Source organism: Amblyomma maculatum, chromosome 11 (genome assembly GCF_055883805.1).
Source record: "Amblyomma maculatum isolate TAMU_Amacu chromosome 11, ASM5588380v1, whole genome shotgun sequence".
Taxonomy (NCBI): domain Eukaryota; kingdom Metazoa; phylum Arthropoda; class Arachnida; order Ixodida; family Ixodidae; genus Amblyomma; species Amblyomma maculatum.
The window spans coordinates 13,552,736-13,568,008 of NC_139354.1; the positions used below are offsets into that span (position 1 = coordinate 13,552,736).

The following is a 15,273-nucleotide window of genomic DNA, read 5'->3' on the forward strand; positions in this document are numbered from 1 at the left end:
TTTTGTTTCTTCCTGAATTGCTTACGGACATCACACGAGACATATTTTATATTAGGATTGATCCGCTTCTTTTTCTTGCTTTCTTCCCCTCCTGTCCGTGGTAGCAGTGGGCGCTGGACAGATAGCAGAATCAGAGGAGAGTAATGGCGAGGCTGAAGTCTTAGAAAAGACGTGCAGCGGGACAAAAGGCTCGTACATTTGCTTTTCGTAAAAAAAAAAAAAAAGAGTGCATAGAAAGTACAGACGTGCAAACCTTAAGCAGAAAGAGAAAAGGACGTGCAACTGTATTTTTGCTTGTACGGAAAGTGTGAAACTTTGAAACCTGTTTTCGATCTCCCTTGGTCAGGGTTAAACAGCGCCTTATTTATTTTTACTTCCATCTCAAATATATAATTACACATTAAATTCTGCTTCCGTGGGCAGCGTACGTCCCTTTATCTCATGCCCGCATATGCTTGTCATAGAAATAGACGGCGGAAAAAGTGCGCCTATAGACGCTCTTTTATCGCTGTCTAATTCAGAGGAAAAATTATACTTTTGCGCTTTGCAACTGAACTCATTTTCAGTCCCTGTTGCTCTGATTGTAATAGGGACGTGTTGACGTGGTGAAGAAAGTATTCTGCAGAATCTTTGTCTGCATTGTGATCTTTAAACCATGGGGTGCATGTAGTTAGTTACTGCCAACTTGAGACTGAAGAGTTTGTTGAACAAACTTTCAACCATCGTTAAATAAGCTTGGAACTCGAAAGAAATTCAGCTGACGAGCTCTGCCTTAGGTCTTTAGAACTGAATTGCGTTGTTTGCATTGTGTCCGCATTTATTGGAGCCCGATATGGTGTAAAACAAAATGCTGCAAACATTGTGATATACGCGTCACCTGATTAGTGAAAGAAAATAAAGGTTATTAGCAGTAGTCGATGTACTATCATGCTACTGCGCCCGAAGCCGCGAGAGCAAATGCAAATGCGCTCGCGCGCTGCGATATTGGTTCACGTCAAGAAACATCAGGTTGTCGAAAGGTCATATGCTTGTGAAATCAAACAAATCCCACTGAATCCATAGTATTGGTCTGTCGAGTTTCAATTCGTTTTTGTTTAGCGAGGCCCGTCAGCCTCTAAAGCGTTCTTACGACTTTAAATCTATCTGCGCACGACACACCATTTGTTATTTATTCCATCGTGTGGAGAAAATACAACCGTGTTTTCTATATTGCCTGTCAGTACCAAGAAAAATTTCAAAAGCGTCATGTTTTCCTGTATGCTCTGGCTTCAAATCTGCGATTCGGAGTCGTTTGGAAGTAATACTTCATGCGTGCGACACGGCATCGTGATATTACTCAGATCAGATATATAGCCAAGACTAGGCATGAACGGGGTGGAAGCTTTGTGTATCACCTTTTGTGCAAGAAGAAGCAATCGACCGAGATTTAGGCTTACAGTGAGTTCGTATTTACCGCATTCTTTCGCGATATATCTTGACATTTGCAGGTGGAGGTAATGTCTTTCGGGGCTATATATAGTTCTCGAATGGTTCCCTTCAATACAGTGAACATAAGTATCCCTTTAAACTTTAGATAACACATAGAAGATAAATTCCGTCATGTTACTTTTTGGTACAATATCACGAGAGCCAGTTACCGGAAGACCTACAGTAATGCAAAAACACGGAAGTGTCTTGCACTTGGAGCGGAAGCAACAAGACTTCCGGTATTTCGTTCTTAACGAGTTCTCCTTACCAGTGCAGGCATCTGTTCACGACGCTTGGTAAGGCTCCCACGCTAGTCTTGATATATTATGCGAGTTAGCCAAGTCTTCGAACTTCCTTTGTGCTCGTAACATGTTAGTGGCCAAAATGAATGTAACTACTACAGTTAGTATTCGTTTTTCAGCTTTTTGTCTTGGTTATTTTCAGATGGCTAGGAGCTGAGGAAGCACCAGTTGCTAGTTTCTAGTCAAGAAGCCGTGCCGGCTACCTGAGAGATGGTGCCCTATAATTGGTCTTCTGAGCACCTTTCACGCTTGCCCACACAGGTCAGACAGTATAAAGGCCGCAGTTTAAAGGACTAAATCCCGCATTGAAAACTCAATTTTATTAATGACGTTAAAAAAAGACTGGTAACAGAAATTAAGGGATATATACGTACATTGTGGATGTCTACAACACGATGACCCCCTTTTCTTTCGCGCTGTTTCTTTGGTCAGCGTGCAGCTAGCCCAGAACTTCCGATCCCTCTTAAGTTTTACTTTAGGTTTTATGCCTTCAAAGAAGAAACTTAAGGCAATTAGGTTTGGTCTTCAAGGGCGTGACGCACTAGCGTTTACTGCTCCCATCTACTGCTCACCTTGGTGATCCTCGCTCGTGTAAGCATCAACTTTCATACTTGATTACGCACTAATCCCTCGATTTGTTCTCTTACCTCACACATACTGATTAACATACAGTCGTAAGCGACCACGTTATGCGAAAGACCACCCAAACTAGATAGTATAAAAAGCCGCCTTAAACAAGCCGAATAAAATTGCCTGTGTGGCATATACGGAGCAGCTTGTCTGTCTCGGAAAGCAAATGTACTGCAGGGCAGGATTTCAAATTCATCCTCTCATTTCAAATTCAAAGGCGAAGGCCCGAGAAGTGAGCGCTTGCCAGCAGCTTGGCCATCCCACGTGGTCTCGTGACATTCACATTCCGGTGAACCCTCAACGCACAGCCATTCCACTTGCAACTACGGCCATTCCACTTGCAACTACGGCGTCCCCTAAAACGTATATTGCCCGTGGTGATTCATAACAGTGGTGGCATCTACAACGCCGATGCCTGACTTTTAGTGAACCTGGCCCTAAACTTTACCGCATTAAAATATGCTTGAGTAGCAGGGCTGGACACCGTATTTGAGAATGCATCTTCAGTACTGATACTTTGTTCGCCCAATATCGGTAAAAGATACAGAACTGAAATTGACTTCAAGTGCAGGTAGTCAGCATTGTAATATTGATGCTTGGATAGAAATGCGCCAATAGTAATAAAGCTGACACTAAGATGAGCTAAGTAATGAAATTTCTCCATCATCATCATCATCATCATCATCATCATCGTCGTCGTCGTCGTCGTCGTCGTTGTCATCAGCCTGACTATACCCACTGCTGGGCGAAGGCCTCTCCCATATTTCTCCACTTAACCCGGTTCTGTGCTTGCTGCATACACTTGACCCCTGCGAACTTCTTAACTTCATCCGCCCACCTAACTTTCTGCTGCCCTCTGCTACGCTTTCCTTCTCTTGGAATCCAGTTTGTTACCCTAAGCGACCATCGGTTATCCTCTCTTCGCCCTACATGTCCTGCCATTTCCATTTCTTCTTCTTAATTTCCACTAGAATGTCGGTAACTAGAGTTATTTCTCTGACCCCCTCTGCACGCTTTCTATCTCTTAATGTTACCCCAAGCATTTTTCGTTCCATAGCCCTCTGGGTTGTCCTCAGCTTAAGTAGAACTCTCTTGGTTAGCCTCCACGTTTCAGCCCCATAGGTGAGTACAGATAAGATGCAACTGTTATATACTTTACTCTTGAGCGATACCGGTAAGCTGCTAGTCATAATCTGCGAGTGCTTGCCAAATGTGCTCCATCCCAATCTTATTCTTCTTGTTATTTCTTTTTCATGGTCCGGATCTGCGGTTACTACCTGTCCTAAGTAGACATATTCGCTTACTACTTCCAGTACTTCGCTACTTAATATAAACTGCTGTTCCTTCCCGAGGCTGTTGAACATTACCTTAGTCTTCTGCATATTGATTTTCAAGCCTACCTTTCTACTTTTCCTGTCTAGGTCATCAATCATTTCTCCGTTTGTACACAAATCTGTACCACATGATGCAACTCAAAGAACGCCAGGGCAAATGCCCCTTAATTCAGACCCTGCAGCCAATAGAGTCGACCGGTACTCATGGCTTCGTAGTTTGCTGGTATTCAGCTAAGGTGATGTCGAAGTGGCGCGTCATGGTAATCAGTGGACGCCATTGACTCGAAAGCCTGCTTAGAGGTATCTTCGCTGATGCCTTCTTTTGCTGCACACAGCTGCAGTATATCGATGCAGCTCGTCACATTATAAAGCGTTTAGTCTACTTTGGTCGCACAGCTTTCTTTTGGCTCAAGTTCTTTAGGTTGCTGGCGTCGGCTGGGTCGTTAAATCTTTGACATTGAACTTAGGAAGACAGTAATTAAGTTTCTTTGCTGCTACTACAGTACTTTAGAAATGTTCTTGCAATTGATAATGCAATAAATTATTCTCTATTAAGCCAATTAGAAAAGTAAAGGATAACTTTTATGCAATAGTTCAGAAAAGGATTGTTAATTTTGGCCTAGGATTACATGAATGAAGTATACAACACTCCTTTTGTGTCCACATGGTAGACCTCTCTTGCTTTCCGGGTAAGATAGTGTAAAACAAGAAGCAGTATGCAGACAGCGTGAGGAAGAAAGCAAACGAAGTTGCTCACGAAGGTGGGTTGAAGTGTGCTATCGACTTGAACGACAACCTTTGAACTTTGAAAGGGAAAAGCTGCACAGCTGTCTCTTCATACCAACACAGTTATAGCGACATATTAACTTACAATTTGTTTTGTTGTATTCAAGGCTGACGAAGGTCTTATTAGGCACAAGAATTGGTTTTCTTACGACATATCTGTTGAATGGCTGTTCGCTGTATGAGAAACAACACAATGGTTCAAAAAGCAGGGAAAATTTCCAGAACTAATATTGAAGCTAATCTCCTGTTGTGATGCAGCAAATTGTGAAATATCAGAGTAACATAGGATGTGCGTCAAGCGTAATTTAGCTCGCGTGAAGGTTTAGAGATTATTTCAAAGCATTGGTACGATAATTTAATTATTTTGTGAATAGTATGCGCAAACTCACTTGTCACACTATTTTTGTCAAAGTATCTTTAAAAGCATTTTTTTAGTTCGTAGAGCTACAGTACAATGTATAAACCGAAACCTGGATGGCTTTGAAATGATCGACTCTTCGGGAGGCTTACTGAAATATATATATATATATATATATATTTTTTTTTACAATAAAGGTCTTCATATCAAATTCCTATGTTAAATTGAAGCGGAAACAAAAGACGAACCACAAAGAAGAGGCAAACACAAGGACAGGCGCTTTGCCTTTCGTCTTTCGTTTGCGCTTCAATTTACGTTAGGAATAATGCACCAACTGGGCCCAGCCGGAAGTTTATTGAAGGTCATGTCAAATTGTTTCTCAGAACTTCGCAATATACGAATAAACTGAGGCTTTTAATGATTTTAGATTGTTGTTGCAATACATACGCTGTTGCCCCTGGTTTTTCCCAGAGCTAAAGGTTACAAGTTCCGTGCTTTTGGTGAAGCCAGACAGTTCTTTTCTCAGCACTTTTTTTAACCATCTTTTAAAGTTGAGCAATCTTTACCAAAGCCTAGCAGGAAAACAAATATAAAGCAGTTTCAAGTTTATATGTGCAAAATATACTCTGCTGTGTCTGCAAATTGAGATGTTGAGTTTACATGACGGTATTTTGTGACTATGTTCACTAAAACCACCGATTCGAAAGATCTTGCAATGTTTTCACGCAATGAGTTAAATAATGAAGAAGGCTTGTGTTCAATGTGGAACAAGCATGTTGTCATGTTTTTTTGTATTAAGTTGGTGTTTTTAAACTGAAAAATGTCAAGCATAGTCACCCTGACTCGAGTTCTGTGGTTATATAGACACCCCGCTTCCGCCAGACGCCAGCTCCATCGGTGGTCGGGCAGAGAAACCGCGCTCCCAAGGGGACAGCCTATCAGTCAGATTAACACAGCGCTTTGAAGCAAGGATACGATAAGCAGAAACGTAACACGAGACGTGCACTATCCTGTTCACATACCTCCTCGTCGTATCGTTGTCCAATGCGCCGTGTTAAACTGCCGAGGAAAAAGAATGAAACAAGTGGCCCAGAGAAAAAAACTGATTGAACATAGCCTAGCAGACGACACGTAGTGAGCTAGACAGCGTATTTTGTGTGAAGACGACGAAGTGCCAGAAGACCTACCTGCAATACTGCGAAGCAGGTCAACCACGGAGCGCACCTCGTCTTCGACATACTATATATGTGGATTCAACCAGTGTTGATTTTCTGAAAATAAACCAGAAAACAATTCTGCTTGAAAGGCGCAAAAGGTGACAAGCCCGGCAGAGCCGAAAATGCTCTCGAGTAACCTACCACCAATTACCCGAGACCGCGTTAAAGACTGCCTCATCAACCCTTTGCTTTTGCCAAAAGGTCCGCTAGTCTGTGAAGCACGGGCTGCAACAATGAGGCATGTGAATTTAATGGTGTCATTTTGGAGTTGTGACTCATAGCAGCAATTGTTAGCCTTGTGGTTTGCGTGGGCAAGTTACGACCTGGAAATTAAAGCCCATCATGCTTTACGCTTGGCCTCTGCCTGTAAAGCGTGCTTTTCTGTGAAGGTACTTATTTGTAGGCAAAGCCAACTCTACAAATGCTAAGATTTCTGACGAAGATTGTTCTGCCTTTCACTCGGGTACATAGCCTTGATGATGATGAGGATGATGATAATAATAATAATAATAATAATAATAATAATAATAATAATAATAATAATAATAATAATAATAATAATAATAATAATAATAATATTAATATTAATAATGATAATAATAATAATAATAATAATAATAATAATAATAATAATAATAATAATAATAATAATAATAATAATAATAATAATAATAATAATAATAATAATAATAATAATAATAATAATAATAATAATAATAATAATAATATAAAATAATAATAATATATTTATTTTTATTTCTAGTAGTAGTAATAATAATTATTATTACTATAATTCTCAAGGCTATGTACCCGAGTGAAAGGCAGAACAATCTTCGTCAGAAATCTTAGCATTTGTAAAGTTGGCTTTGCGTAAGAAAGGATCCTTTCACAGAAAAGCACGCTTTACAGGTAGAGGCCAAGCGTAAAGCATGATGGGCTTTAATTCCCAGGTCGCAACCTGCCCACGCAAACCACAAGGCCAAAAATTGCTGCTATGAGTCACTACTCCAGAATGACGCCATTAAAATCACATGCCTCATTGTTGTAGACCATGCTTTACAGACTAGCGGACGTCATGGCAAAAGCAAAGGGTTGATGAGGCAGTCTTGAACGCGGTCTCGAGTTATTGGGGGTAGGTTCACATTCATGGATTACGAGACTCAATGCCACAGGATCGCACAATGCTGTTCCATACAAACCTTGCAAAGAAATCTTACGTTATACTTGACTGCCCCAATCGAATCTGTGGTCACCTCATACCTCCAGCCTCGTTTATTAGAAAATAAATGAACACTCATTTCTCCCTCGCTTCACACACGCTCAAGTTTAGGTCGAAATTTGGAGGCATTGAGGATATTGTTGCCGCTATCTTCTCTGATAAAATTAACCTGCTTAAGATTGCATCGCACATAGAATAATGTGCTTTTAAAGCGGAATTTATCTTATATGTACGTACAAAAATTTGGTATGCCGCACATATAGGCAAGAAGTGGTAGATGAAAGTCAGAGTATGAGTCCAGCTTTGGCGAATTACAATTACCAGTGCAATATTGATGTATTTTTATGTAAAAAGGCTTTCCTCTGACACTGTCCTCTGCTTATTTTGTAGTCACTTCCTCTGACGACAGTCACTCACACAAACAGTTTAAGCATGCACTGTATATCCGAGTGCACGAAGTGTTAGGCAACACTTAAGAAGCTACTGAGTTTTTGCACCATCCTTTGAAGTTTCTTCAGTGGTTCAACTTGGATCTACAGGAGACACATGACAATATCTACTAACTGTGAAATTTGCTCCCCATTTGCGCCTACTAGATAAAAAAAGTTCATTAGGCCTTTTTTCATATTCACTATTAACCTGTTAAAATTTGCCCTAGTAGCATGAACGGTCCTAGGATATTTTCAACTATTTATAAATAATGCGCCATAAATACACAGAGGACGGCTTTAACTGGTTATACAAGCTCCAAGATTATCCTTTCTGAGGTGAGGGGCAAATAATGTTCATCTGCAGAAGGGTAGCACTTATATCTCTTAGAGAAAAACGACATGTGTCTCCACAGTTTTCTCTCAACGTCATTCACGATTTCACAAAGCTCAAAGAGGGACAGCTAAAAAGGCAGGCTTTGTCCCCACTGAATTTATAGAGCTCCCTCTCTCTCTCCTTCATTGTGCTGAAGCAATGTTCCTGTACTTCCCGCCAGGAGTGTTTGCCATGGCGCCTGGACTCCAATCGCTCTCTGCCAGGCGCGCACAGGCCGGGCGATTACGCACAGTGACCACTAGGAAGCTTTGACGTGCCGCAGTGTGGCGTGACGATGGGCTTGCAAAAACAGAACAAGCCGGAGGCGTCAGTGCATAGCGGTGGGTGCGGGGCGTTAATGACTGCCGAGTGCTTTACGGGCGAACAGCGAGGACGGAGGAAATAGGAAACAAAAACAAACGAGCTCTGAAAAAACACCGTACTCTGAGTCTAGCGTCTGCCTACAGCTTTGTCCGGTATAATTTCGCTGGTCTGGTATTCAGGCACCGGGTTGTATGATGTTATTGCTACGCTGACGCAAATGTGGTTAACTTTACGTTTTCGTCGCGACAGCATAGAATGCTCTTTTCCAACTAATGAAGCGCTTGTAAATATTGTCACATAGCTGGAGAGATAGGAAGGAAGAAGCAGGGGATGGCAGGCGACCGCCGCGTGCAAAAAAGTAAAAACCAGAGTTCAAAAGGAGAACTTGCTTCGCTTAAACAAGGACAAAGAGGGAAATAAGAGCAACTGAGTGGTGCGGCCATTCGAGGCGAGGCGGTCCGCCGTTATCGGCCGCGAAGGTAGGGGCCTGTTTTCGAGATAAGGCGCTTGCAACGCTCGGAGTAATCTTGACCACCGCAGAAGTGGATGCGCTCGGTCATGTTGCTTCCAGACCAGTTCAGTCGCATCACACGTTGGAGAAAAATTGGTAAAACCGCGTACTACAGGCAATAGACGAAACGCATAAAGAGAAGTAGTGCTCACAGCACGGACTAAAATAACTAAAAGCATTGCGCGGCTATGTGCAGGTGAACTCTGGGCATCGTACGGTTGCTCGTTTTTAAGCCATGGACTCATAGCCCATATTGTCTCTCATGATCACAACAGATTTTACCTTTTCTTTCTATTTCGTCTCCCACTTAGCCATATATCTGATTTTCCTTTCTCTTATCTTGCCACCGATGTCGGGGGTTGTAGCCTCGCCATGAGTTCAAGTCATTTGAAGCGGGGAAATGCTGGTCAGTGCCGGGAGCGGACACGCTTTACAACGGGTCGTCTGTAATCATGTGATGGTGCTCTTGTACGCAGCATATTGTTTGCAGCAAGCACGTATCATTTCACGCTAGTGTTTTTGTTACCTCTCAGAGGCGTCAGAACATTTTTCCGGCTGTTTCTAAGAAAGAAAGGTAGGTACACTGTGAAAGCTCGCTTTAAAAATAATACACTTGGGCTCTAAAAAAGTTCAGTTGAAGACGACAGCAATCTGAAAAAAAAAAAAAAAAAGAACTGTGCCTACGCTTAAATCAGATTCGCAGCGAAACGTTACAGCATTAGAAACAACGTTGCTACTGCAGAACTCTATTGCCGCAGTCCGACATGCTCATTGCAACTTTTTTATGGTTTTCATTTTCGCGTGTACAGTACGTTTCGAAGCCAACCCAACTATGCCATATCCGATGACCGATAGCCCATTGCCAGAGTATCTGCCAATTCGCCCATATATTTTTGTGGTGTCACACAACTCGCCGTGCAATCAGCACTAGATCATAGCCCGTTCTTTTGACGTCAGTAGATTCTTAACCAATCAGGCCATTTTCTGGTGTGCCCGGTGGGCCCTTATGCTCATGTGGACTCTAATGACATCAAAATAAGAAATATCATAAAGTTCGTCGTCCTCCATGGTGCATGGAAAGGCCCAATCTCCTGTTTTAGGTCTTTGACATTCCGACGCCATATGGTATAACGTGGATGCCGATAGGTAAATGTGATAAAGATACACTTCTCTATTCCGAACATGCGCCTCTGTGCGCCATTTTTAACAGCTCTGAAATTCTCCTCTTAAGATCGGAAGTCATTCCATCTCTAGCTAGGTTACTGCGCTAAAGCCGACTGTGTTAACACGATAGAGTTAAAACCTCCGTGTTGGAAAAAAAATTAGGTACTGTGTGTGTGTGTGTGTGTGTGTGTGTGTGTGTGTGTGTGTGTGTGTGTGTGTGTGTGTGTGTGTGTGTGTGTGCGCGCGCGCGCGTGTGCATGTGTGTGTGCATATGCGTGTGCGTGCACGTGAGCTTGTGTGCGTGTGTGATAAATGCAGATGAAATGGCAGAACACTGATTCTTACATCGTTTGTGCGACTTAATCAGAAAGACCACATGATATCCCAAAGTTGAGAGGAGCTGCCAACTCGGATTGCGCTGTTGAGATGGGAAGGCGTGATTGGAATCAACCTTTCAATACTCCGAGGCTACGCAGAGAAGTGCGACTTTAAAGTGTGTCATTATGTCTATGTCGGCTGGCCGCCTACGGCTGGGAGCTGTGAGATAATAGAGGAATGAAATACGAGATTTGTAATTAAGCCAGCAGAGAATGCATGCACGCCAGCGACGAACCGCAAGGGGAGCAGCAGACGGCAGTCCTTAATTCCATCGTGTACTCCCCTAAAGGCAGGGCATAATGGTCGCTAAGAAGTTCTGGTACAGGTCATCTTTTTCTTTGCACTAAACGAACACATTCGCAAGTGGAAAAAAAAAAAAAAACATTCCAAGGACGATTACGATATTCACTAGTACAAAATTTGAGCTCAGCTATTTCAACTGTTTTTACAATATAATAAGACAAATAATTTGGTATGCATGTATGTATGTATGTATGTATGTATGTATGTATGTATGTATGTATGTATGTATGTATGTATGTATGTATGTATGTATGTATGTATGTATGTATGTATGTATGTATGTATGTATGTATGTATGTATGTATGTATGTATGTATGTATGTATGTATGTATGTATGTATGTATGTATGTATGTATGTATGTATGTATGTATGTATGTATGTATGTATGTATGCATGTATGTATGCATGTATGTATGTATGTATGTATGTATGCATGTATGTATGTATGTATGTATGTGTGTGTATGCGTGTGTGTATATGTGTGTGTGTATGTGTGCGTGTGTGCGTGCCTATGTATGTATGTATGTATGTATGTATGTATGTATGTATGTATGTATGTATGTATGTATGTATGTATGTATGTATGTATGTATGTATGTATGTATGTATTGTCACGCTAATGACGACGATGAGGGATGGTGATGGTGAGACAGAAGAAGAAGACGAAGCGTTGGTGCCTGGGGCTAGTAGGCTTCACCTTATCCCACTGCCATATCACTGTAAATAAACACCCCTTTGCTATTTCATCGTAACAACTTGGTGGAAGGTGCTCCGTTCGATCCCCAAGTACGGCGCAGCAAGAACCACTGGAGTTTCGACGTAGTCGCCGCCTTGCTGGACTGCCACCGCTTCCAAACATCATGGACCACAGCGATTCTAACCGCGCCGGCCGCGACGCTGCAAGCCAGGCTGGTGACAGGCCTGCCCCCTCCAGCTCTATTCCCTGCCAGCCTTACCGGGAACCACGACCGTTTGCAGGAGAGGAAGGTGAGGACGTTGAGAAGTGGCTGCTTCATTATGAACGAGTTAGTCGGTACAACCGGTGGGACCCTATCACCATGCTCACAAATGTCGTCTTCTTTCTAACTCACACGGCGATGACATGGTTCGAGAATAACGAGGACAATTTGACAACTTGGGAACGGTTTGCCACCGAGATCAAACAGCGTTTTGGTGACTCTGTACCGAGCAAAAAACGGGCTGAGCAGACCCTTGCCCAAAGAGCTCAGTTGCCGGATGAAACTTGTACCACTTATACAGAAGAGATCCTCCGATTGTGCAGATGTGTCAATTCCAACATGCCCGAAGAAGACAGAGTCGGCCACATTTTGAAGGGTATCGCGGCTGACGTGTACAATTTTAATCGCCAAAGACAGCCTTGAAACCGTCTCTGATGTCATTAAACACATCCGCGCTTTTCAAGCTCTGAAAACGCGTCGTATTGTGCCAAAATTTGGGCGGCTGGCCAACGTGCCTACCGTGGCCAGCCTTGATGACCACGCCCAACTAGATCTTCCGTCGACGATCCGGCAAATCGTGCGGGAAGAACTCCTGCGGCTCAACCCACTTCCCCTGCACGAATCTGCTGAGGTCTCTGTCCAGAGGGTATCTAGACGGCCGGCTTCACCACCACAAGCGATTACCGTTCAGCCTTTCCCACAAGCTCCTGAAGTTGCAGCTTCCATTGACTATCCTCCTATGCATTTCGCCAACCGGAATGCGTCGGTGCCTGACGCCCCAAGGTATGACGTCGCCTCAAGTGCCCATAGATCTTCCATTCGATCTACCAGGATTCCTGAGCAGTATGACCATTCAGACAGAACTACGACGCACCCAGCTGTTCCCTGCTCTTATTCGCAACAGCATTTTCTACCTTCTCCGCCGATATGCTACCGCTGCGGCATCGAAGGTCACATCGCCAGATACTGCCGCAGTAGGTTCCCACCTCGCTATAACCGTCCGGCGCTTCCAACAGTACCCAACAATCGGCAATACAATCCCGTTTTTCAACAATCAAATACTGAGCGTGGGTATTACCGCAACATCCATAACCAGAATATCCGCGACCACTCCCCTGCATCTGATAGAAGTGTTACTCCACCACCCGCCTTCCGTGCGCGTCGTTCTCCATCACCACGACGGCGCCCCATGTCGCCTTAGCATCCTCAGCAGGAAAACTAACCAGCGCGACCAATGGGGGTGAGGCCGCTGGAAATGTGCTGTGTGCCAACATCCCTCCAACTATAATGCTCAAAAACAAAATTCGTGTGTTTATTGATGGTGTGTATACATTAGCTTTGGTGGATACGGGTGCGACTGTGTCTGTGATGAGTAATCAGTTTAGGCGCTTGTTGGGACGCAAAGTGATGTTTGAATATGACCGTGCTTCAACGTTTTGTGGTGTGAGTGGAGAGGCGTTGCGGCCACTGGGTGTGTGTAGTGCGCAAGTGTCTGTGGGTGGTGCAATTTTTCAAGCCGAATTCGTAGTCTTACCCCACTCTACGCATGACATCATTTTAGGAATGGACTTCTTGAAGTTTTGTGGCGCTACCGTGGACTGCCGAAGTCAAGAGGTTCATTTTGATGGCTCGCATCTGCCGACACTTTTTGAAAGTGGCCGTGATGAAGAAACAGTTTTTAGTATTACCGAAGACACAGTAGTTCCACCCTTGTCTGCCATGTTCGTCCCCGTGTCCGTTCCACTTCTTGAGAAGGTTTCATTCCAGGCCATGGTGCACCCAGTTCACTCAGCATGCCTGAAGAAAAATGTAATTATCCCTCACTGTATGATATCCGTGCATCATGGTAGTGCCTCGTTATGGACCATCAACCCATCGTCCGAGCCCGCAGTTTTACCAACGGGATTGAAGCTTGCCTCCTGTGGACCCGATGCGCCCCACGTCGTTGCTTTGGTCACAGATGCTACGAGTGTCACCGCACCTTTGCCTGCTGATGAAACTTCAATCTCCCGCATGATCAGCGCCGATCTCAGCTCACCTCAACGCCGTACTCTTGTGGATATTCTTCTACCTTTTTCGCCTATGTTTGACTTTTCTGAAACAGATGGACCAACCTCTCGCCCTGCACATCGGACCCATCATAGCATCGACACTGGTTCGGCTCGTCCCATTCGTCAAAAGCCATATCGCGTGTCCCCATCTGAGCGCAAAGTCATTCATGAGCAAGTGGAGGACATGCTACAGAAAAAAAGTGATACAGGAGTCATCTAGCCCCTGGGCTGCCCCTGTTATTCTTGTACGCAAGAAAGACGGTTCGTGGCGATTCTGCGTCGATTATCGGCGTTTAAATTCTGTTACGAAAAAGGACGTCTATCCTCTTCCTCGCATAGACGATGCCCTCGACTGCCTCTCTGGTGCGTCCTATTTTTCTTGTCTTGATCTCAGATCTGGCTACTGGCAAATTCCAATGGACCCTGCGGATAAGAAAAAAACAGCCTTCGTAACGCCAGATGGCCTTTATGAGTTTAATGTTATGCCATTCGGGCTGTGTAATGCGCCAGCTACATTCGAACGCTTTATGGACACAGTTTTGCGCGGCTTAAAATGGGACATTTGTCTTTGCTATCTGGACGATGTCGTGATATTTGGGAAATCCTTCCAAGAACACAATGACCGTCTAGTACGTGTCTTGAATTGCCTGCACAACGCCGCCCTAATTCTGAACTCCAAAAAGTGCCGCTTTGGAGAGCGCCAAGCGCTGGTGCTAGGACACCTTGTCAATGGTGATGGTGTAATGCCGGATCCCCAGAAAACTGCCGCTGTTGAGTCTTTTAAACCCCCGCAGACAGTGAAGGAGTTGCGCAGTTTTCTAGGGTTGTGCTCGTATTTTAGACACTTTATACATCGCTTTGCTGACGTTGCTTACCCATTGACGTGCCTTCTCCACAAAAACTCTACTTTTAACTGGACACCAGACTGCGACGCGTCATTCCGTCAACTGAAGTTTTTTTTAATATCGAAACCCATCTTACGTCACTTCGATCCTACTGCAATGACAGAAGTACACACGGACGCTAGTGGAATCGGTCTTGGTGCAGTCCTTGTCCAACGGCACAATGAACGAGAGCATGTTATCGCGTACGCAAGTCGTACCCTGAGCAAGCCGGAGCGAAACTACACAGTCACCGAACAGGAATGCCTAGCTGTAGTTTTCGCTGTGCAGCGTTTCCGTTCATATTTGTACGGACGTTCGTTTACTATCGTAACTGACCATCATTCACTCTGTTGGTTGCGGAACCTTCGAGACCCATGTGGTCGCCTCGCACGCTGGGCCCTCCGGTTACAGGAATATGACTTTGCCGTGGTTTACAAAAGCGGGAGGCGTCATGCAGACGCAGATTGTCTTTCTAGGATGCCAATGGCCACGACTGGACCTGAAAGCGACGATTTCGACAATTATATATCGACCCTCGAGCCAGCGTTCCCCGACACGAATGTTTTCAAAACGGAACAGC

The 15,273-nt window shown here is 44.0% G+C and overlaps 1 protein-coding gene across 3 annotated transcripts in view; it reads right to left on the minus strand.

Moving 5' to 3' along the window:
- LOC146172891 (xibalbin-1-like) overlaps positions 1-15,273 on the minus strand; it is a 320,295-nt gene that overhangs the window by 134,227 nt on the left and 170,795 nt on the right. Inside the window, exon 1 of one of the 3 annotated variants that reach the window (XM_084583512.1) lies at positions 6,065-6,154. The exons of the other annotated variants lie outside the window; for them this stretch is intronic. The gene's annotated coding sequence lies outside the window, so the exon portion shown is untranslated. Of the gene's footprint in view, positions 1-6,064; positions 6,155-15,273 lie in introns of those variants that run through there. 3 annotated transcript variants of the gene reach the window in all.